Below are 26,740 nucleotides of genomic sequence, written 5' to 3' on the forward strand. Positions count from 1 at the left end.
GAGTTGCCCCTCTAGGCAGGCAAGACGTGTGCCATCATTGTTTATCTATTGTTGATGAGCAAACTGCAATCCCAAATGAGGTTAAAGGATTCAGCTGGGGTCCACGCATCTAAAAAGCAGCAAAATCAGGATCGGAATGCAGTTGCAGCTCCAATGCCTGGGCGCTCCATACGGCCCCACACTGCCCCCGCCCCCGTCCCTCAGTCAGAGAGTGAGACAGCCAGAGCGTGGGAGTCTGAGGCCTACCTCTTCCTGTGGAAATCTCAACACTTCCCATGATAGTGTCAATTACCCTGAGCAAACCCTGAGACAAAGATTCCAGCGCAAATGGTTTATCTGGAAGGTGTAGAGAATATAGCAGGGGAGTGAGGAAGTGACATAGTGACAGGAACTCAGAGAATCAAATTTTAAGCCACATGGCTGTGGGCACCTGTGCGTAATCCTGTAGGAACACTTGGGAAGCCATCTGTGTGGAATACTCTCCTCAGAATGATCCTACCAGAGAGTAAGAGCCCTCGGGCATTAATTCCCTGGCATGTCAATCCTCCTGGGCATGCCCTTTGAGGGGAGCAGGGGCTTTTAAAGAAGACCCTCCAGGGCTGGGGCGGTCAGACCCATAGGCTGTCGTGCACCCTGAGGCTGTCTGCTCTAGCCTGCCTTTCCTTCTCGATCCCAACCCTGGTGAGCTGTCTTGTCGGCGTTGGTCACTAACCAGAAGGGGGCTAAACTGAAGAGGGCAGGTGGTTCTGTGTAAAACCATCCCCCACTTGCAGAAAAACAAGTCATCAAGGAAATAACACCCCCACTTTTTGTCACAGGTCAACTGGTAGACCTCACTGCATACAACCCAAGCTTCCTGAAATGTTTCTCTGTCAGCAATATTCTTGCAAAATCAGCCCTTTTAATACCCAGAGGTCCTTTTTGAAGTGAATCATCCCTGCCAATTGTTCCAGGGGCATTTGGATTTTTCATTAACTTCAAAGAAGGATGCCAAACAGAATGTGGAGTCTCAGAGGCCCAGTGGGGCAGGAGCTGGAGGGAGGGAGCCTGGGAGGTGCAATGGGCAGGGGTGTGCTGAAAGGACACCGCTAACAGTGAGCCCCGAGTCTCTGGGGGCACATATGCCATCGGGGATCCAGGCGGTGTTGGGGCTCCACGGCTCACTCTCAGTGACCTCCAGCTCTGTTCTCTGTTCTCCTCTCCCTCCCTCTCCCACCCTGCCCCAGTCACCAAAGACGACTGAGTGCCCACACACAGGCATTCCCTGGGCTCACTCTGCTCCGCTGTACTGGACCCCAAAGCTGGGGCCAGCCTCTCAGTCTTCAAGCCTCAGAACCAATTGTACCTAGTAACAGAAGTTAGCATCTGAGATACTTGGTGGCAGGTTCATTACGTTGGACTCCTTCACTCTGGAAGGGACAGCAATTCATCTTGACTGGAAGCAACATATATTCTGGCTAAGAGTTTCCTTTCCTGCATGCAAAGTCTTGATCAACACCCCTGTCCGTCTTACAATATTTGATCCACTGACATGGAATACTGCATAACACCATCTCAGACCACTTTGCGGCCAAGGAGGGATAGCAGTGAGCACTTGATTATGGGATCCATCAGGCCTGTCTGCACTACTCACAAACTACTGGCCTGATAAAGCGATGCAAAAGCCTTTTGAGGGCACAGCTAGGCTTGGCAATAATACCCTGCAAGTATGGTGTGCCGTGCTCTAGGACATCATTTATGCTTGAATCAAAGACCATTACATAGTGCTGTGTCCCCTACAGGTAGAACAAAGGGATGGATATGGGAGTAGCCCTATTTACCATCACTTCCAACTGGAGATTTTGTGGTTCTTGCTCGGCAACTTTAGGCTCTGGTAATCTAGAACTGGCAGCCACTGTCCACAGGTAGCTACTTAAATTTAAATTGATTAAAATAAATATAATTAAAAATTCACTTTCTCAGTTACACCAGACAAAATTTAAGTGTTCAATAGCCGTATGCGGTTAGTTGGAGAGTGTAGATATAGAACATTTCCATCATTGTTCTGTTAGGCAGTACTGGTCTAGAGACCTGGTTCCCAGAGGAGGAATACTTCTTCCAGGAGAAACAATAAGAATCCCATTAAATTTAAGGTATAGTTTCTACCTTTTCACTTTGAGTTCCTTGTGCCAAGAGACCATCAGGCAAGAAAAGGAGCCATGAGGTGGAACCAACATGGCACCATAGGCAGACCTGAAAAACTAAGTAAGACAGATACAAACGTCAATCCTGGAATGCCAAGCATCAAATGAAGGGATTAAGAACTAGCTCAAACACTGAATGGAAGAAGAAGAAACTGGTGGAAAACAGAGAACGGGGAGAGATACAGAGTGAAGGTCGCCTGCCAACTAACTAGGCACAGTATTGTCATCTTGGAACACAGCCAGCAATGACCCTGGACAGGAAATACAGGAAGGCAAATTCACAGAGCTCCCAACAGGAGACAAAGCACCCAGTAACCAGAGAAACACACTTTCCCACAACTCCCCCACCTGCCCCATCCAAACCAGTGTACAGTGAAGCAGGATCACCCTGCCTACTGCTGCCCTGCCTACCCAGAGAAGGTGTGAGAGCTATCATGCTCACAGATAAGTAAGCAGCAAAGCGTACTGGTCCACCCACCCTGACATATCAAAACAAAGCAAAAAAGCAGGATGAAACAAACACACAATAAAAGAAAATAATACCTTAATGTCTCAGAGACAATAGAGAATATCAAAACATAAAAAAGCAGGAGAAGATGGCTCCAACAAGTGACCAAAATAAAGAATCAGACTTTCCAGTAGAAGAAAAGGCAGTGGAACTACCTGATATGGAAGTCAGAAAACTAATATTTAGGTTCTCCAAGAGATTAGGAAAATATCAAGGAAAACAAAGAAAAAATAGACAAAATCATGGAAAACACAGACAAAAACAATGAAAATATATCCAGCATCAAGGAAAACACAGACAAAGCAATAGAAGAATTCAAGAAAATAAGAACAAAACGTCAAATTAAATAAGCAATTAGAAATCATACAAAAACAGCAACTAGAAATCTAAAAGATAAACAACATTCTTAAAGACGATGTTCTGCAGCCTATTTCGGTGAGTAGTGTCTGGGGCATAAAAGCTTGTGAGTGGCAATCTAAGATACAACTACCAGTCTCTTCTAGCCTGGAGCAAAGAAGAAGGAAGAAAACTAAAGACCCAAGGGAGTATTTAGTCCAAAGGACTAATGGACGACATGAACCACAGCCTACACAACCCGGAAACTGGAAGAAACAGATGGTGCCTGGCAACTACTACTGACTGCTCTGATTGGGATTACAACAGAGGGTCCCAGACAGAACAGTAGAAAAATACAGAACAAACAATCAAATTCACAAAAAAGACTAGACTTACTGGTCTGACAGAGGCTGGAGGAACCCCTAAGACTATGACCCCCAGACACCCTTCTAACTCAGACATGAAGCCACTCCAGAAGTTCGCCTTTCAGTCAAAGATTAGGCAGACCTATAAGACAAAAAATAACACACTTGAAGAACATGCTTCTTAGATCAATCAAGTATACGAGATCAAATGGGCAACACCTGTCCAGGAACAAAGACGAGAATGCAGAAGGAGACAGGAAGACTGGACGAATGGACACAGTAAACCAGGAGTGGAATGAGAAAGGGGGAGAGTGCTGACACAATGTGGGATTGCAGCCAAAGCCAAGAAACAATCTGTGTACAAATTTTTGAATAAGAAACTAATTTGCTCTGAAAACTTTCACCTAAATCACAGTTAAAAAAAAGAAAGAAAGATAAACAACAAAATATCAGAAATGGATAACTGAATAGAAGGTTTTAGGAGCAAATTTGAAACAATGAAGACAATGTCAGCGAGATTGAAGACAAATCCATGGATGCCAGTTTAAGGAAAAATCATAGAAACAAAAGAAGAAAAGCTAAGAATTATGTGGGACACAATCGAGAGAAACATTTGCATATGATTGGAGCTCCAGAACAGGGTGAGAAAATGGAAAAACACAAAGAATATTGTTGAAGATTTGCTGGCAGAAAACTTCCCAAATATTATGAAAGAGGAAACCATGGCCATCCAAGAAGCCCAACAAACCCCATATAGGATAGACAGCAAAAGAAACTCACCAAGACATGTCAAAATCACACTTGCCAAAACCGAAGACAAACAGGATCCTGAGAACAGCTCAAGAAAAATGAAAAGGCTCTTACAAAGGTGAAAGAATAAGAATAATCTCTGATTACTTGACAGAAACTGTGCAGGCAAGAAGGTAATGTGATGACATATACAAAACCTTGAAAGAAAAAAAAACTGCCAAACAAGAATAATATATCTTGCAACACTCTCTTTCAAATACAGTGTTGAAATTAGGACATATCCAGGCAAACAGAAATTAAGGGAATTCATAAAAACCAAAACAAACTTACAAGAAATATTAAAGGGAGAACTTCAGCAAGAGAAACAATATCAGAAAACAACTGGAGTCTAGGACATAGGACCAGATCAGCCAGATACCAACCTAGATAACTCTCAGTAATAAAACAAGGCTAAAAGACTTAAAACAGACACAGAGACATCAATATGTAAATGATGGCAGCATCAAAATAATAAAAAGGGGACTAAATGATGTAGGTATAGAACTTTCAAATGCAGAGGAGTTAAGACAACATCAAGTAATAGAAGACTGGTTCAAGCTTACAAAGATAAGGGTAAATTTCAAGGAAACCACAAAGGAAGTTAACAAACCTACTCATCAAGATAAAAAAGAAGAAAAACATAAAGACTCAGTAAACACAAAATCTATAATAACTAAAGAAAATCCACAAGCGAAAGGAACTCAGCACAGAAAAGTAAGAGGAACAAAGAAAATGTCAGCACCACACACACAGGAAAAAAAAAACCCACAACATATGACAGCAATAAATTTATACTTGTCAATAATCACACAGAATGTAAACAGCTTAAATGCACCTGTAAAGAGACCGAGAGTGTCCGAATGGATTTAACAGCAACAACAACAAAAACCTCACAACCCTTCAATATACTGTTTACAAGAGACACAATTAACAAGAAATATTAAAGGGACACAAAGACATAAACATATTAAAAATAAAAGGGTGGAAAAAAATATATCAAGCAAACAGTAACCAAAAAAATGCAGGAATGGCAATACTAATCTCAGATAAAATACACTTTAAGGAAAATCAAACATAAAAAACAATGAAGGACATTATATAATGATTAAAGGAACAATCCACCAAAAAGACACAATCTTAATAAATATCTATGCACCCAAAGACAGGGCTCCAAAATACATAAAACAAACTCTAACACCACTGAAAAGAGAAATAGACAGTAACACAATAATAGTAGGAGACTTTAAAACACAACTCTTGGTAAAGGACAGAACATCTAGAAAGAAACTCAACAAAGATACACAAGATATAAAGGACACAATCAACCAAATTAACCACATGAACATGTATAGAACACTCCACCCAACAGGAGCAAAGTGTGCATTCTTTTCCAATGCACATGGAACATTCTCCAGAATAGTCCACATTTTAGGCCACAAAGCAACCCCCAATAAAATCCATCAAAATAATACAATGCATTATCTCTGATCACAACACCATAAAAGTAGAAATCAATAACAAGAAGATCAAGGAAAAAAAATCAAATACATGGAAACTGAATAAAGTCTTGCTTAAAAACCACTGGGTAATAAAGGAAATCAAGGACAGCATCAAAAAATTCCTAGAATTAAATGAAAATGAACACATCATACCAAAACCTTTTATAGGAAAGGCAGTGCTCAGAGGGCAATTTACACCAATAAACACACACATCAAAAAGAGGAATGGGCCAAAATAAAAAAGTTAATTCTGCAACTCAAACATATAGAAAGAGAAAAGCAACACTAGCCCACAGGCACAAGAAGAAAGGATATAATAGAGATTATAGCAGAAAGAAATGAAAAAGAGAACAAAAAACAATAGAAAGAAATGACAAGACCAAAAGTTGGTTCTTTCAAAAGATCAACAATATTAGCAAACCACTGGCCAAACTGACAAAAGAAAAACAGGAGAGAAAGCAAATAACCTAGATAAGAAATGAAATGGGGGGCATTACAACAGACTCAAGTGAAATAAAAAGGATAATAACAGGGTGAAGCCAAGATGGCGGAATAGACAGACGCTTCCGTCGAGCCCTTTTTACAACAAAGACCCGAAAAAGCAAGTGAAACAAGTATATTTTTGACAAGCTGGGAGCCCTAAGCATCAAAGGCAAGCTTAGACAACGAACTGAGGGTTAGGGGAAGGAAGAGACTGTTCAGAAGCGGAGAGGAGTTACCAGACCTGAATCACGGGGAGCCTTCAGGCACCATTCCCTGAGCAGCGGCAGGGGCTGGACCTAGCGTTCGGCCACAGTTTCCTCAGGGAGAAGCAGCCAGCCACACAGCCCACTCACACCTCCGGAACCTGAGGAGAAGGGTGCTCTCGGCAAAAGCTAAGTACTTGCGTATATTTTACCATGACCTCCCGCCCCTCCTCCACCTCAGCTTTGGCGGCTGAATCCCCAGGCCTGAGATAGACCCTGGTGAGCACCTGGAGCTGTCCTCCCGGCCTTGGGGAAGGAAAAAAAGCTGAAAACAGGGTAACAGTGATGTTATTATATAAAAGAAGTCCACCCAGAACCCAGTGCCGTCAACATTAAAATAATAAAGAGGGGCTAAGACATGTAATCATACACCTTCCATATGGAGAGGAAGATACCGCGATACAAAGAAATAACAGTTACGTTTAAATTGAGAAAATAGGGGTAAATAATAAGGTAACCACAAAGGAGACAAACTATCCTATGCATCAAAATAAAATACAAGAAAAAAATAGAGACTCAGCAGAAACAAAATCAACAACAACAAATATGAGGAAAGGACAATATATAAAGATAATCTACTCAGCACATAAAATTAAGTGGGAAAAAGAAACTATCAACACACAAAAAAAAGACATTAAAACGATAGCACTAAATTCATACCTATCCATAATTACCCTGAATGTAAATGGACTATATGCACCAATAAAGACACAGAGAGTGGCAGAATGGATTAAAAAACAAGATCCATCTATATGCTGCCTACAAGAGACACGACTTAGAGACACAGACAAACCAAAACTCAAAGGATGGGAAAAAAATCAAACAACAATCAAAAAAGAATAGGAGTGGCAATATTAATTTCTGACAAAATAGACTTTAAAGATAAACCCATCAGAAAGAATAAGGAAGGATGCTATATAATGATTAAAGGGACAATACACCAAGAAGATATAACCATATTAAATATTTACACACCCAATGACAGGGCTGCAAGATACATAAAACAAACTCTAACAGCGTTGAAAAGTGAGATAGACAGCTCCACAATAATAGTAGGAGACTTCAACCCACCACTTTTGGTGAAGGACAGGACATCCAGAAAGAAGCTCAATAAAGACACAGAAGATCTAAATGCCACAGTCAACCAACTTGACCTCGTAGACATATACAGAACACTCCACCCAACAGCAACCAACTGTACTTTCTTTTCTAGTGCACATGGAACATTCTCTAGAATAGACCACATACTAGGTCATGAAGCAAGCCTTAGCAGAATCCAAAACACTGAAATATTACAAAGCATCTTCTCTGACCATAACGCCATAAAAGTGCAAATCAATAACGGGAAAAGCAGGGAAAAGAAATCAAACACTTGGAAACTGAACAATACCCTGCTCAAAAAAGACTAGATTATAGAAGACATTAAGGATGGAATAAAGAAATTCAGAGAATCCAATGAGAATGAAAACATGTCCTATCAGAACCTTTGAGACACAGCAAAAGCGGTGCTCAGAGGCCAATTTATATCAATAAATGCACTCATCCAAGAAGAAGAAAGGGCCAAAATCAAAGAATTATCCCTACAACTTGAACAAATAGAAAGAGAACAACAAAAGAAACCATAGGCACCAGAAGAAAACGAATAATAGAAATTAGAGCTGAACTAAATGAAATAGAAAACAGAAAAACAATTGAAAGAATTAACAAGACCAAAAGCTGGATTTTTGAAAAAATCAACAAAATTGATAAACCACTGGCCAAACTGACAAAAGAAAAACAGGAGAGGAAGGAAATAACCCAAATAAGAAATGAGAGGGGTGATATTACAGTAGACCCAACTGAAATTAAAAGAATCATATCAGATTACTATGAAAAACTATACTCACACAAATTTGAAAACCTAGAAGAAATGGATGAATTCCTAGAAACACACTACCTACCTAAACTAACACAAAAAGAGGTAGAAGAACCAAATAGACCCATAGCAAAAGAAGAGATTGAAAAGGTAATCAAAAAACTCCCCCCCAAAAAAAGCCCTGGTCCAACGGCTTCACTGCAGAGTTGTACCAAACTTTCAGAGAAGAGTTAACACCACTACTACTAAAGGTATTTCAGAGCATAGAAAAGGATGGAATACTACCAAACTCGTTCTATGAAGCCATCATATCCCTGATACCAAAACCAGGTAAAGACACCACAAGAAAAGAAAATTACATACCTATATCCCTCATGAACTGAGATGCAAAAATCCTCAGCAAAATTCTAGCCAATAGAATTCAACAACATATCAAAAAAATAATTCACCATGACCAAGTGGGATTCATACCAGGTATGTAGGGATGGTTCAAGACTAGAAAAACAATTAATGTAATCCACCACATAAATAAAAGACAAGAATGACATGATTTTATCAATTGATGCAGAAAAGGCATTTGACAAAGTTCAACACTCATTCATGATAAAAAACTCTCAGCAAAATAGGAATAGAAGGAAAATTTCTCAACATAATAAAGGGCATTTATACAAAGCCAACAGCCAACATCACCCTAAATGGAGAGAGCCTGAAAACATTCCCACTGAGATCAGGAACCAGACAAGGATGCCCTTTATCATCACTCTGATTCAACATTGTGCTGGAAGTCCTAGCCAGAGCAATTAGGCTAGATAAAGATATAAGGGCATCCAGATTGGCAAGAAAGAAGTAAAAGTATCTCTATTTGCAGATGACATGATCTTATACACAGAAAACCCTAAGGAATCCTCCAGAAAACTACTGAAACTAATAGAAGAGTTCAGCAGAGTATTGGGATACAAGATAAACATAAAAAAATCAGTTGCATTCCTCTACACCAACAAAAAGAACATCAAAGAGGAAATCACCAAATTCATACCATTTACAGTAGCCCCCAAAAAGATAAAACACTTAGGAATAAATCTTACCAGAGATATAAGGGACTTCTACAAAGAAAACTACAGTACCCTTCTGCAAGAAACCAAAAGAGACTTACAAAAGTGGAAGAATGTACCTTGCTCATGGATAGGAAGACTTAACATTATAAAAATGTCTATTCTACCATAAGCAATCTATACATTTAATGCAATTCCAATCCAAATCCCAAGGACATTCTTTAATGAGATGGAGAAACAAATCACCAACTTCATATGGAAGGGAAAGAGGCCACGGATAAATAAGGCATTACTAAAAAAGAAAAACAAAGTGGGAGGCCTTACTTTACCTGATTTTAGAACCTATTATACTGCCACAGTAGTCAAAACAGCCTGGTACTGGTACAGCAACAGATACATGGACCAATGGAACAGAATTGAAAATCCAAACATAAATCCATCCACATATGAGCAGTTGATATTTGACAAAGGCCCAAAAACAGTTAAACAGGGAAAAGACAGTCTTTTTAACAAATGGTGCTGGCATAACTGGATATCCATCTGCAAAAAAATGAAACAAGACCCATACCTCACTCCATGCACAAAAACCAACTCAAAATGGATCAAAGACCTAAACATAAAATCTAAAACAATAAAGATCATGGAAGAAAAAAATAGGGATGTTAGGAGCCCAAATACATGGCATAAACAGTATACAAAACATTATAAAGAATGTAGAAGAAAAACTAGATAACTGGGAGCTCCTAAAAATCAAACACCTATGCTCATCCAAAGACTTCACCAAAAGAGTAAAAAGACTACCTACAGATTGGGAAAAAGTTTTTAGCTATGACATTTCTGATCAGCACCTGATCTCTAAAATCTACATGATTACTGCAAAAACTCAACTGCAAAAAGACAAATAACCCAATTAAAAAATGGGCAAAAGATATGAAGAGGCACTTCACTAAAGAAGACATTCAGGTAGCTAACAGATATATGAGGAAATGTTCACGATCATTAGCCATTAGAGAAATGCAGATCAAAACTACAATGAGATTTCATCTCACTCCAACAAGGCTGGCATTAATCCAAAAAACACAAAATGATAAATGTTGTAGAGGCTGTGGAGAGATTGGAACACTTCTACACTACTGGTGGGAATGTCAAATGCTACAATCACTTTGGAAATCGATTTAGTGCTTCCTTAAAAAGCTAGAAGTAGAACTACCATACGATCCAGCAATCCCACTCCTCAGAGTATATCCTAGAGAAATAAGAGCCTTTACACAGATATATGCACACCCATGTTTATTGCAGCAGTGTTTGCAATAGCAAAAAGATGGAAGCAACCAAGGTGCCCATCAACGGATGAATGGATAAATAAATTTTGGTATATTCACACAACGGAATACTACGCATCGATAAAGAACAGTGAAGAATCTGTGAAACATTTCGTAACATGGAGGAATCTGGAAGGCATTATGCTGAGTGAAATTAGTCAGTTGCAAAAGGACAAATACTGTATAAGACCACTATTATAAGAACTTGAGAAATAGTTTAAACTGAGAAGAAAACATTCTTTTGTGGTTACGAGAGGGGAGAGGGAGGGAGGGTGGGAGAGGGTTTTTCACTAATTAGATAGTAGATAAGAACTATTTTAGGTGAAGGGAAAGACAGCACACAATACAGGAGAGGTCAGCACAATTGGACTAAACCAAAAGGAAAGAAGTTTTCTGAATAAAGTGAATGCTTTGAAGGCCAGCGTAGCAGGGGCAGGAGTCTGGGGACCATGGTTTCGGGGGTCATCTAAGTCAATTAGCGTAATAAAATCTATTAACAAAACATTCTGCATCCCACTTTGAAGGGTGGCGTCTGGGGTCTTAAACGCTAGCAAGCAGCCATCTAAGATGCATCAATTGGTCTCAACCCACCTGGATCAAAGGAGAATGAAGAACACCAAGGACACAAAGTGATTATGAGCCCAAGAGACAGAAAGGGCCACATGAACCAGAGACTACATCATCCTGAGACCAGAAGAACTAGACGGTGCCCGGCTACAGCCGATGACTGCCCTGACAGGGAACACAACAGAGAAACCCTGAGGGAGCAGGAGAGCAGTGGGATGCAGACCCCAAATTCTCATAAGACCAGACTTAATGGTCTGACTGAGACTAGAAGGACCCCTGTGGTCATGGCCCCCGGACCTTCTGTTGCCCCAGGACAGGAACCATTCCCGAAGCCAACTCTTAGGACATGGATTGGACTGGACAATGGGTTGGAGAGGGATGCTGGTAAGGATCGAGCTTCTTGGATCAGGTAGACACTTGAGACTATGTTGGCATCTCCTGCCTGGAGGGGAGATGAGAGGGTGGAGGGGTTTAGAAGCTGTGGAAATGGGCACGAAAAGAGAGAGTGGAGGGAGAGAGCAGGCTGTCTCATTAGGAGGAGAGTAATTGGGAGTGTGTAGCAAGGTGTATGGGAACCCTGGTGGCGTAGTGGTTAAGTGCTACAGCTGTTAACCCAAGGGTCAGCAGTTCAATTCTGCCAGGCGCTCCTTGGAAACTCTATGGGGCAGTTCTACTCTGTCCTATAGGGTTGCTATGAGTCACAATCGACTCGACGGCACGGGGTTTGGTTTCTGGGAGCAAGGTGTATATGGGTTTTTGTGTGAGAGACTGACTTGACTTGTAAACTTTCACTTAAAGCACAATAAAAATGATTATAAATAAATAAATAATCATAACAATACTCCAACAAATTTGAGAACCTAGAGGAAATGGACTAATTTCTAAAAATACACTAATTACCTAAACTAACACAAACTGAGATAGACTATCTGAACAGACCCATAACAAGAGAAGAGATTAGAGGCAAAAAAAAAAAAAAAAACTCTCAACAACAAAAAAACCCTGGCCCAAAAGGTTTCATTGGAGACTTGTACTAAACCTTCAGAGAAGACCTCAAACTATTTCAGAACATAGAAAAGGAAGGAATACTCCTGAATTCGTTCTATGAAGCCACCATAACCCTAATACCAAAGTGGCAAGGAAGCCACAAAAGAGAAAGTTACAGACAAATATTTGCCATGAATATAGATGCAAAAATTCTCAATAAAATTCTAACCAATAGAATTCAGCACCATATAAAAAAATAATAATAATACACCACGACCAAGTGGGATTCATACCAGGTATTCAAGATGATTCAACATTAGAAAATCAATCAACATAATCCACCATGTAAATAGAACAAAAGAATCACTGATCATCTCAATCGAAGCAGAAAAGGCATTTGATAAATTCCAACACTCATTCTTGATAAAAACTCTTCATAAAATATGAATAGGAGGGAAATTCCTCAGCGTAAAAAAAAAAAAATTTTTCATACAAGGAAACCCTGGCGGTGTAGTGGTTAAGAGCTACAGCTGCTAACCAAAGGGTTGGCATTTTGAATCCACCAGGCGCTCCTTGGAAACTCTATGGGGCAGTTCTACTCTGTCCTATAGGGTCGCTGTGAGTCGGAATCAACTCGACGGCACTGGGTTTGGTTTGGTTTTTTATACAAAAACAACAGCCAACATCATTCTCAACAAAGAGAGGCTGAAAGCATCCCCCCTGAGAGCGAGAACAAGACAAGGATGCCCTTTATCACCACTCCTATTTAACATTGTGCTGGAAGTCCTAGCTAGAGCAATAAGGCAAGAAAAAAAAAAGGGCTTCCGAATTGGAAAGGAAGAAGTAAAACTTTCCTTATTTGCAGATTATGTTATCCTATACATAGAGAACCCCAAAGGTTCCATAAGGAAACTACTGAAACTAAAAGAAAGGTTCAGCACAGTAGCAGGATACAAGATTAAAACATAAAAATCAGTCGGATTCCTATACACCAACAAAGAGTTCTTCGAAACAGAAATCAGGAAAACAATATCATTTATAATAGTCCCCAAGAAGATAAAGTACTTAGGAATAAATCTAACCTGGGATGTAAAAGACCTATACAAAGAAAATTACAAAACACTACTGCAAAAAAACAAACAAACAAACAAACCAAGGTCATAGATAGGAAGACTCAACATTATGAAAATGTCAATTCTACTCAAAGTGATCTACAAGTATGCTGCAATCCCAATCCAAATACCAACAGCATTCTTTAACGAGATGAAAAAACTACTTACCCACTATATGGAAAGAAAGAGGCCCCTGATAAGCAAAGCATTACTGAAGAAAAAGAATAAAGCAGCAGGCTTCACACTACCTGATGAGAACCTACTATACACCCACGGTAGTCAAAACAGCCTGGTACTGGCACAACAACAGACACATAGACCAATGGAACAGAATCAAGAATCCAGACATAAATCCCTTCACCTGTGGTCAGCTGATCTTTGACAAAGGACCAAAGTCCATTAAATAGGGAAAAGACAGTCTTTTTTAACAAGTGGTGTTGGCAAAACTGGATGTCTATCTGTGAAAAAATGAAACAGCACCTATACCTCACATCATATACAAAAGCTAACTCCAAATGGATCAAAGGCCTAAATATAAAACCTAAAAGATCATGGGAAAAAAATAGGGACAATGCTAGGGGCCCTAATACATGGCATAAATTTAATACAAACCATAACTAACAATGCACTAACACCAGAAGATAAACTAGATAATTGGGGACTCCCAAAAATTAAACACTTAAGCTCATCAAAAGACTTCACGAAAAGAATAAAAAGAGAACCTACAGACTGCGAAAAAATTTTTGGCTACGACATATCCAACAAGGGTCTAATCTCTAAAATCTATAAAATACTATAACATCTCAATAATAAGACAAATAATCAAATTAAAAACTGGGCAAAGGATATGAACAGACACTTCATCAGAGACATTCAGGTGGTTAACAGACACATGAAGAAATGCTCATGATCATGAGCTATTAAAAGAAATACAAATCAAAACTACACTGAGATACAATCTCACCCCAACATTACTGGCACTAATCAAAAAAGAAAGAGAAAATAACAAGTGTTGGAGAGGTTGAGGGGAGATTAGAACTCTTATGCATTGCTGGTGGGAATATAAAATGGTACAACTGCTGTGGAAAACAATATGGCACCTCCTTAAAAAGTTAGAAGTAGAAATACCATATGATTCAGCAATCCCACTCCTAGGAATATACCCTGGAGAAATAAGAGCCGTCTCACACATAGACATATGCACACTGTCATGGATTGAATTGTGTCCCCCCAAAAATATGTGTCAACGTGGTTAGGCCATGATTCCCAGTATTGTGTGGTTGTCCTCCATTTTGTGATTCCAATTTAATGTTAAGAGGATTAGGGTGGGATTGTAACACCATCCTTACTCAGGTCACCTGCCTGATCCAGTGTAAGGGGAGTTTTCCTGGAATGTGGCCTGTACTACCTTTTATCTCTTTTATCAAGAGATAAAAGGGAAGGGAAGCAAGCAGAGAGTTGGGGACCTCATAACCAACCCAAACCAAACCCAGTGCCATCGAGCCGATTCCGACTCATAGCGACCCTATAGGACAAAGTAGAACTGCCCCATAGAGTTTCCAAGGAGCGCCTGGCGGATTCGAACTGCCAACCCTTTGGTTAGCAGCTGTAGCACTTAACCACTATGCCACCAGGGTTTCCATGGGGACCTCATAACACCAAGAAATCAGCACCAGGAGCAGAGTGTGTCCTTTGAACACAGGGTCCCTGCACCTCAGAAGTTCCTCAACCAGGGTAAGATTGAGGACAAGGACCTTCCTCCAGAGTTGACAAAGAAAGCTGTCCCCTGGAGCTGACACCCCAGATTTGGACTTGTTACCTACTAGACTGTGAGAAAATAAATTTCTGTTTGTTAAATTAGCCATCCACTTGTGGTATTTCTGTTATGGCAGCACTAGATAACTAAGACACACGCTCATGTTCATTGCAGCATTATTCACAATAGCAAAAAGATGGAAACAACCTAAGTGCCCATCAACAGATAAATGGATAAACAAATTGTGGTTCATACACACAATGGAATATAATGCAACAATAAAGAATAATGACGAATCCGTGAGACATCTCACAACATGGATTAATCTGGAGGGCATTATAGGGAGTGAAATAAGTCAATCACAAAAGGGCAAATATTTCACAAAAGGGCAAATATTGTATGAGACCACTATTCTAAAAACCCAGGAAAATGTTTACACACAGAAAAAAACAGTCTGACCTTTATGAAGATGGGGAGGACTGAGGAAGGTGTGCCATGCAGGTATGAGGGGAGGTACTGGAAAATTGTACCAGTAGTGTGCTGATAAATTTTAACAACTAGTTCTCCAGGAGAGGTGGGATTAATTGAAATCACTAGATAGTAGACAAGTGTTAACTTTGGTGAAGGGAAAGACAATGCACAATATAGGGGTAGTCAGCACAACTGGACCAAGGCAAAGCCATAGAAACTTCCTAGACACATCCAAACACCCTGAGGGGCTGAGTTACTGGGGCTTATAGCTGGGAAGTATGGTCTCGGGGGACATCTAGGTCAATTGGCATAGCATAGCTCATAAAGAATATATTCTACATCCTACTTTAGTGAGTAGCATCTGGGGTCTTAAAAGCTTGCGAGCAACCATCTAAAATATGTCTATTGGTCCCACCATGTTCGGAGCAAAGGGGAATGAAGAAAACCAAAGACACAAGGAAAATATTAGTCCAAAGGACTAACGGACCGCATGAACCACAGCCTCCACCAGCCTGAGGCCAGAAGAACGAGATGGTGCTCAGCAACTACCACTGACTGCTCTGACAGGGATCACAATAGATGGTTCTGAACAGAGTGGGAGAAAATGTAGAACAAAACTCAAATTCACAAAAAAAGACCAGACTTACTGGTCTGACAGACACTGGAGGAACCCCCAAGACTATGGCCCCCCGACATCCTGTTAACTCAGAACTGAAGCCACTCCTGAAGTCTACCTTTCGGCCAAAGATTAGACAGGCCTATAAAATAACCGCTATGAGTCGGAATCGACTTGACAGCACTGGGTGGGCTTTTATAAAATAAACTATAACACACATGAGGAATGTCCTTCTTAGTTCAGTCATGTATACAAGACCAAATGGGCAACACCTGCCCAAAAGCAAAGACAAGAAGGCAAGAAGGGACAGGAAACCTGGACAATGGACACAGGGAACCCAGGGTGTAGAGCGAAAAGGTGAGAATGCTGACACTTTGTGGAAATTGCAGCCAATGTCACAAAACAATCTGCGTATAAATTTTTGAACGAGATATTAATTTGCACTGTAAATTTTCACACAATAAAATTAAAAAAGGAAAAAAGGAGTCACTATCCTAGCAGGCAAATTATCAAGAGGAGGTAAGGCTTATGCTACACAATGAGGCTTGGGAGTGATATGTTTGACACCCAGGTTATCAACTGGAGCATCTTTCAGTTACCACCATCAACCCCTTTCCCCACCCAGTTCTCATGGTGAAGGAACAAATGCAGGAACCACAGCCTGATAAAGGCTCTGTGACCAGCTTAGGATTCTCAGGGTGAGGGTCTAGATCACTCTTCCAGGTAAGCCACCCAGGCCACAGAAGTGCTAGAAGTAACAAGAGGTGAGGGTATAAAGATGCCATATAAGAAGGAGACTCTGTTTCGGGGGAGGGAGGAAAAGGCAAGAATTCATCCACCAGCTCCCATCTCTGATTTGTAAAATGTGCATTCTACAAGGTGTTAACTCCTGTGCACTCTCAGGTGCATGTGGTGGGCTCTGAACATGGTCTCTTTGTAACCAGTAATCAGTATGAAGCCTCAGGGTAGGAGGTATAAGGTGTGCCATGCAGGTATGAGGGGAGGTCCTGGAAAATTGTACCAGTTGTGTGCTGGTAAATGTTTAACAACTAACCCTCCAAGAAAAAAAAAAACAAACCCACTGTCGTTGAGTCTATTTCGACTCATGGCAACCCTATAGGACAGAGTAGAACTGCTCCATAGAGTTTCCAAGGAGCACCTGGCGGATTTGAACTGCCTACCTCTTGGTTAGCAGCCACATCACTTAACCACTACGTGACCAGGGTTTCCAACTCTCCAAGAAAGGAGGGGTTAATTGTCATTTGCTAATCACAGTGGTCAAGAGCTCAGCTGCTAACCAAAAGATCAGCAGATCAAATCTACCAGCCACTCCTTAGAAACCTTATGCAGCAGTTCTACTCTGTCCCAAAATCAACCCAATGGCAATGAGTTTGGTTTGGTTTTAGAAGGTATAAAAACTCTCACCATGGCCAATTTCAAGTAACCAGCATGACAGCATTGAATGAAGATTTGGGAAGAAGTGCATAATGACATAGTGTTTTTACCATACAGCTACAATGACACAAATAACCTCAAAAACCAGTAGCCATCAAGTCAATTTTGACTCACGGTGACACCATGTATGTCAGGGTAGAACTGTGCTTCATAGGATTTCCCATGGCTAATTTCTTGGAAGTAGATCACCAAGCTTTTCTTCCAAGATGCCTCTGGGTGGACTTGAACTCCAACATTTCGGTTAGCAGCTGAGCACATTAACAACTTGCACAACCCAGGGACTCCTAAATAAACTCAAGAGCAAAAATAATACTAAAATGTAGTAAAATAATCAAGAAATCATTAGTTTTGAGTATTTATTCTTTGTTTTAATATAATTTATATCTTAAATTTTAATAATGACTGTTTATCAGCCGAGCCTTGCCAGCCAGGAAGGGCTGGCCCCAGCACACTACAGGATTGTACCAGAAAAAAGGAGCTAGAGCCCATGTATTGGCCATGGGAGCGGTGGCTAGAACAAGAGACAGGTGAAGCCCAAAGGATCAGAAGTAGTGTGTCAGAAGAGTCTGGGGTAGTCCCTTAGTAAATAAGCTCTCCTTACCTGGGCTTTGAACTGGTTAATTCTGGTTCAAACCCCTGCTGAGAATTTGCATTTGTAACAAGTTCTCTGCTGAGAACTTGCATTTCCACCCCAGATATACTGAATCAGAATCTACAGTTTCACAAGATCCTCAGGTGATTCTTATGTATAACTTCCTGGGAACTTGTTAGAAATGCAAATTCTTTCAGGGGTTCTAACTGGAACAAAACGATTTGAAGCCCTCCTCACATTTTTCTAATTTGAGCATTGAGTCCTGATAATAAAATGCAATAGGTGTGGGGGAAATTGTCAAAGCTACAAACTCTGAAAATGCCAGAATTAGGAATTTTTACTTGAGAGGCAGGGTCCCTAGGAGACACATTCTACTGCTAATAGACAGGTTGGCAGTTCAAATCTACCCAGAGGCACCATGGAAGAAAGACCTGGCAATCTACTTCTGAAAAAATCTGCCATTGAAAAGCATATGGAGTGATAGGACAACTAGAAAGAAAATCAATAAAGATACAAAACATGTGAATAACACTATTAACCAACAGGACTTCACAGACATATATAGAACATACCACCCAACAGCACCACAATACACATTCTTCCCCAATGCACAAGGAACAGACTCCAGAATAGACCATATTTTAAGCCACAAAGCAAGCCTCAATAAATTTAAAAAGATTGAAATTATATAAAGCATCTTTCTGACCATAACGGTATGAAACGAGAAATCAATAACAGGAAGAATAAAGAAAATAAATACATGGGACTAACACATTACTAAAAAACTATTGGGTCATATAAAAAATCAAACATGAAAAATGCTTAGAATCAAATGAGAATGAGAACACACACCAAAATCTTTGGGACTCAGCAAAAGCAGTGCACAGAGGGAAATTTATAGCAATAAATGTGTATATTAAAAAAAAAAGAAAAGCCCAAAATCAATAACTTCACCTGACAACTTGAACAAATAGAAAAGGAAGAGCAAAAGAAAACCAAAGCTACCAGAAGAAAGGAAATAATAAAGATCAGAACAGAAATAAATGAAATAGAACACAGAAAAACAATAGAAAGAATCAACAAGACTAGAAGTTAGTTCTTTGAAAAGATCAATAAAATTGACAATCCACTGGTCAAACTGAAATAGGAAAAAAATTAGAATATGCAAATAACCAAAATAAATGAAACTGGAGACCTTGCAACAGATCCAACGAAGAAAAAGATCATAACAGAATACTATGAAAAACTGTACTCCAACAAATTAAAAAACCTAGAAGAAATGGAAAAATTCCTAGAAACACACTACCTACCTAAACTAACACAAATAGAAGTAGAAAATCTAAACAGACTCATGACAAAAGAAAAGATTGAAAATGTCATTTAAAAAACTCTCAACAAAAAAACGCTCTGGCTCAGATGCCTTCACTGGGGAATTTTACCAAGCATTCAAAAAAGAGTTGACACAAATTCTACTCAAATTCTTCCAAAACATAGAAATGGAGGGAATGCTTTCTATCTCCTTATATGAAGTCAGCATCACTCTGATACCAAAAGCAGGTAAAGACATTACAAACAATGAAAATTGCAGACCCATATCCCTCATAAATACAGACGCAAAAATCCTTAACAAAATTCTAGCAAACAGAACTCAACAGCACATTAAGAAAATCATACATTATGATCAAGTGGGATTCATACCAGGAACGCAAGAGTGATTCAACATCAGAAAATCAGTCAATGTAATTCACCACACAAAGTAATTTACACACATAAAACAAAGGAAAAGAACACGTGATCATCTCAACTGATGCAGAAAAGGAATTTTACAAAATCCAATACCCTTTTCTGACAAAACTCTCAGCAAAGTACGAATAGAAGGAAAATTCCTCAACATAATTAAGGGCATATATACAAAACCAACAGCCAACATCATTGTCAAAGGAGAAAGACTGAGAGCCTTCCCCCTTAAGAATCAGAAGGAGACAAGGATGCCCATTATCACCACCCTTATTCAACACTATACTGGAAGTCCTAGCTAGAGCAATAAGGCAGGAAAGGGAAATAAAAGGTATCCAAGTTGGAAAGAAAGAAGCAAAACTCTCTCTATTTGCAGATGACATGATCCTACACATAGAAAATCCCAGAGATTCCATAAGACAGCTACTCGCTCTAATAGAAGAATTCAGTCAAGTGGCAGGGTACAAGATCAACACGCGAAAATAAGTTGAGTTCTGTCATGGATTGAATTGGGTCCCCCCTAAATATCTGTCAACTTGGCTCGGTCATGATTCCTAATATTGTATGATTATCTACCATTTTGTCATCTGATGTGATTTCTCTATGTGTGGTAGTCTTAGTCATCGAGTGCTGCTATAACAGAAATACCACAAGTGAATGGCTTTAACAAAGACAAAATTATTTCTTCATGGTAAAGTAGGCTAAAAGTCCAAATTCAGGGCTTCAGCTCCAGAAGAATGCTTTCTCTCTCAGTCAGCATTCTCATCAATCTTCCTCTGAACTACGAGCCTCTCTGCACAGGGACTTTGGATCTAAAGGATGCACTCTGCTCCCAGCACTGCTTTTTTCATGGTATGAGGTCCCCCGTCTCTCCATTTGCTTCTCTCTTTTATCTCTGAAGAGATTGTCTCAAGACACAACCCAATCTTGTAGATTGAATCCTGCCTCACTAACACGACTGCCACCCATCCTCCCTCAATAACATCATAGGGGCAGGATTTACAACATATAGGAAAATCACACAGCACTGGGAATCATGGCCCAGCCAAACTGATACACACATTTTTGGGGGGACATAATTCAATTCAATTTTTTTTTAATTCAATCCATGACAGTTGTAAATCCTATCACTATGATGTTAATGAGACGGATTAGCACCAGTTATATTGATGAGATCTACAAGATTAGTGTCTAAAGCCAATCTCTTTTGAGATATAAAAAAGAGAAGAAGGCAGAGAGACATGGGGACCTCATACCACCAAGAAAGCAATGCTGGGAGCAGAGCACATCCTTTGGACCTGAGCTTCCTGTGCTGAGAAGTTCCTAGACCAAGGGGAAGATTGATGACAAGGACCTTCCCCCAAAGCCGGCGGAGAGAGAAAACCTTCCCTTGGAGCCGACACCTAAATTTGGACTTCTAGCCTACTATACTGTGAGGAAATAAATTTCTCTTTGCTAAAGCCATTCGTTTGTGGTATTTCTGTTATAGCAGCACTAGATAACAAAGACAGTTTCCTTTAAGCAAACAAGGAGGACTCCAAAAAGGAAAACAAGAAAACAATACCATTTACAATAACCCCCAAAATGATAGAATTCCTAGGACTAAACCTAACAAGGGATGTAAAAGACCTGTATGACAGAAACTATAAAGCACTACTGAAAGAAACTAAAAGAGACCTATATACACGGAAGAACATCCCATTCTCACGGATTGGAAGACTTAACATTGTGAAAATGTCAATACTACCCAAAGCAACCTATAGATACAATGGAATTCCAATCGAAATTCCAACAACTTTCTTTACTGAAATGGAAGAACCAATCATCAACACTACATGGAAAGGAAAGAGGCCCCAAACAGCAAAAGCAAAACAGAAGAACAAAGTAGGAGCTCTCACACTTCCCATTCTCAAAACATACTATACTGCCATAGTAATCAAAAGTGCCTGGTATTAGTTCACTGACAGACACATAGACCAATGGAATAGAATTGAGAACCCAAAAATAAATCCATCCATCTACGGACAGCTGATTTTTGACAAGGGGTCAGAGTCCATTCAGTGTGGAAGAAACAATCTTTTAACAAATGGTGCTGGAAAAACTGAATATCCATTTGCAGAAAAATGAAACTGGATCCATACCTCACACAATACACAAAAACTAACGCAAAATGGATCAAAGACCTAAATGTTAAAGCTAAAACTATGAAGTTCCTGGAAGATAACATAGGGACAGAACTATAGGAAGTAATTTCTTCAGAAACAGATTATCAAACACAACCACAGAAGCACAAACAACAGGCAACAAATTAGATAACTAGGACCTCCTAAAAGCTAAATACTTATGCTCATCAAAAGGCTTTATCAAAAGAGTGAAAAGAGAACCTACAGACTAGCAGAAAAAATCTTAGGGCAAGACATATCTAATAAGGGTTGTGTCTCTAAAATATACAGAGAACTTCAGCAACTCAACAACAAAAAGACAAACAATTGAATTAAAAAATGGACAAAGGACATGAACAAACACTTCACCAAAGGGGACATTCAAGTGGCTAACAAACACATGAAAAGATGCTTGAGATCATTAGCCATTCCAAAACCAAACCCATTGCCCTCTAGTCAATTCTGACTCATAGCAATCCTATAGGACAGAGTAGAACTGCTGCATAGGGTTTCCAATGAGCAGCTGGTAGATTTGAACTGCCGAGCTTTTTGGTTACCAGCTGAGCTCTTAACCACTGAAGAGATTTAAATCAAAATTACAATGAGATACCATGTTAGCCCTGCAAAAATGACACTAATTAAAAAATAAAATAAAAAAATAGAAAGCAACAAATTCTCATGAGGTTGTGGGGAGATTGGAACCCTCATCCACTGCTGGTGGGATTATAAAATGGTACCACCACTATAGAAAACCATATGGTGCTTCCTCAAAAAGCTAGAAATAGAAATACCTTATGATCCAGCAATCCTACCCCAAGGTACATACCCTAGAGATCTAATAAAAGAGACATGTAAGACATATGCACACTTATGTTTATTATGACATTATTCACAATAGCAAAAAGGTAGAAACAACCTAAGTGCCTATCAACGGATGCGCACTGAGCAAAATGTGGTACATATATAGAACAGAACACCACGCAACCATAAAGAATAATGGTGAGTCTTCGAAACATCTCATAATCTGAACGAATCTGGAGGACATTATACTAAATTAAGTAAACCAATCACAAAAGGACAAATATTGTATCATCACACTTTTATAAGAAGACAAGAATAGATACATATACATAAACCAATACTAATTGGTGGTTACCAGGAAGGTGGGTGGAAAGGAAGCACTATCGAGACAGTAGATACTTGTTACTTTTGGTGATGGGAAAGGTAGTATTGAATTTGGGTAAACTGCACACAGTTTAACCAAGGTAAACAATGTCACTAAGAGTGCACAAGAGAAAAGAATGTTTTGGTAAAGGATGTGACAAATATAATTTTGCAACAATGATATATAAATATATGAGTATGAATATATGGGTACATATGTGTGCACAAATAGAAGTATCTATAGGTGTGTGTGTACATGCATGTATATCCATATATAATAAACCACATAGGGGACACATGTGCAGATATTTCTTGGACATAACCAAACACCTCATGAGATTGATTTTCTGGGTTTGAAGTCTTAGGACCATAGTCTCATGGGACAATTCAGGTAATTGGGATAATATTTAGCTCATGGAGTGTAGGTTCTACTCCTAATGTGGTGAGTTGTATCTGGGGTCTTAAAAGTTTGTAAGTAGCCATGTAAGATACTATTGGTCTCTACTTGTCTGGAATAAAAAAGAAAGAAGGAAACCACAGACTCAGAGAAGAGAGTAGTCTATAGGACTAATAGTTGACACGAACCATGGATACATCTACCCTGAGACCAGAAGAACTAGATGGTGCCCGCTGCCACTACCAACCATTCTGATCAAGGCCACAGTAGATGGATCCTTACAGAACAGGAGAGAAATGTGGAACGAAATACAAATTCTTAAAAAGTTGACTTAAAACAAGACTAAATGGGCACAGTAGCCCAGGGACAAGGACAAGAAGGCAGGAGGGGACAGGAAAGCTGATGATGGGGAACCCAAGATCAAGAAGGGAAGAGTGTTGACATGTCATGGGGTTGGCCACCAATGTCACAAAACAGTATGTGTATTAATTGCTTAACAAGAAACTAATTTGCTCTGTAAACCTTCATCTAAAGCACAAAAAAAAAAAAAAGTTGACTCACTGGACCAGTTCTGACTGGAGAACTCCATGACACTATTGCCCTGAGATATACTGTCAACATTAAATGGAAATTATCCCTTGAGGCCACCTTTTAGCTAAATAACATATTGGCTCATAAAATTAAGAATATCACCCATAAGAAGTGAGCTTCTATAAGAAAAATCATTTATTGAAGACCAAATTGTCAAAAATTACTCTAAAGTGAAGATGAGAAGGTAAGTGGGCAGGGAAACTAGAGTACTGGAAATGGTACAACCAGAACAGAATGAATGAGAATTATGACACATTGTGAAAAATGTAACCGATTGGCCCTCATTGAAATTAAAAACTTTTGTTCATCAAAGAGTTTACAAAAAAATGAAAAGAAAAGCTACTGACTGGGAAAATATCTTCAGAAACCATATATTTGATAAGAATCTAATAACCAAAATATATATAAAACTTCAACAACTTAATATCAAAAAGACAACCCAATCATAAAATGGGCAAAGGACTTGAATAGACATTTCACCAAAGAGGACTTTCAAATGGCCACCAGACACATGAAAAAATGCTCAGCATCATTAGCCATCAGAAAGATGCCAATCAAAACCACAATGAGATTCCATTTCACTCCCATTAGGATGGCTAAGATAAAAAACAACAACAAAAACAGAAAATAACAAATGTTGGTGAAGATGTGGAGAAATTGGAACGCTTATCCATTGCTGATGGGAATACCAAATCCATTGTGTAAAACAGTGTGGCAGTTCCTGAAAAAACTAAACATAGAAGTACCATATGATTCAGCAATTCCATTCCTAGGAATATACCCAAAAGACTTGAAAGCAGAGAATCACAAAAAAAAAAATTGTACACTAATGTTCATTGCAGAACTATTCACAATAGCCAAAAGGTGGAAACAACCTAAATGCCTATCAACAGATAAATGAATAAACAAAATGTGCCATGCTACTGTGTGCATGGAGCTTGAAGGCGTTATGCTGAGTGAAATAAACCAATCACAAAAGGATAAACATTGTATGACCTCGCTTATATAAAAAAGACAAGAAAAGGCAAATGTACAGAGACCAAAGTTTATTAATGGTTACCAAGAGCAGGAGAGAGAGGAAAAAGAGGGGTTAACTGTGACGGAAAAATTGCATTGATTAAGGGTAGGGTTGCACAGCTGATTATTGTAATTGCTTTCAACAAGTTGTATACCTGTAAAAAGTTGAATTGGCAAAAGTTATGTGATAGATACATTTATAACACTGCCAAAAAAAAAAAGAGGCTGAGGCTGCTTATGTATAGCCAAACACCTCATGGGATTTTGTTCCTTGGTTTGGAAGTTTAGGGCCATAGTTTCACAGGATATCCCAGTTAATTGGCCTAATAATGTGTTTAGTGCTTCTGTTCTATCTCCTAGTTTGTTTGGTAGTGCCCGGGGTCTTAAAAGCTCGCAGGAGACCATCCAAGGCACAACGATTGGTTTCTATTCCCCTGGAGCAAGAGAGGAAGAAAGTGAGTCAGGAATAGGAGGAGGATATGGAACGTGTGGCTAATTGCCTCCACAAAGAACCACTTCCTTTGCCATGAGACCAGAGGAACTGGATGGTGCCCAGCTACCATTACTGAACTTTTTTTTTTTTTTTTATTGTGCTTTAGGTAAAATTTTACAGCTCAAGTTAGTTTCTCATACGAAAATTTATGCACACTTTATGTGACCCTAGTTGCTATCCCTATAATGTGACTGCACATTCCTCCCATTACTGAACATCTTGATCAAAGATTCCGTAGAAGAATCCTGATCAAAAGGGGGAAAATGCAGAACAGAATTCCATATTCCCATGGACTACAGACTTGCTGGAGTCATGGAGGGTAGATGAACTCCTGAAACTATTGTCCTGAGATAATCTTTAAAACTTAAACCAAAAATATCCTCTGAAGTCATCTTAAAACTGAACAATAGTTAAGCTTAACTAGTAAAAAAAAAAAAAGGTCTGCCTTGAGCATTATGCTCTTTTAAGATCTATATGGGATCAAATTGACAACAGCAACTTGAAAGATTAGATAGGAAACTTAGGGGGCAGTGAGTTTATATTAATGAGGGCGGAACAACTCAGAAAAGGACGGTGAGAATGATTGCACAACTCGCAGAATATAATCAATGTCACTAAACTGTACATGTAGAAACTGTTGAATTTGTGTATGTTTTACTGTGTATATTCTCAACAGTAGCAACAAATAAAATTTAGAAAAGGAATATAGCCAATGTAACTGAATAATTTGTGTAGAAATTGCTAAGTGGGAATCTAATTTTCTCTGTAAACTTTCACATTAACACAATAATACATTAATTTTAAAACAAAAACATACGGATCTCAGTTCTACGTATCTGAAACACATGGGATCGCCATAGCTGGAGCCATCTCCATGACAACAGGTTCACTGGTTACATGAGAGGCACCAACGCCAACCCAGAGGAATCTTGCCCTTCCCGGTACACTTGACTATTCTAGAGAAGGTT

The sequence above is a fragment of the Loxodonta africana genome, chromosome 24, assembly GCF_030014295.1.
Source record: "Loxodonta africana isolate mLoxAfr1 chromosome 24, mLoxAfr1.hap2, whole genome shotgun sequence".
In the NCBI taxonomy this organism is placed as follows: Eukaryota; Metazoa; Chordata; class Mammalia; order Proboscidea; family Elephantidae; genus Loxodonta; species Loxodonta africana.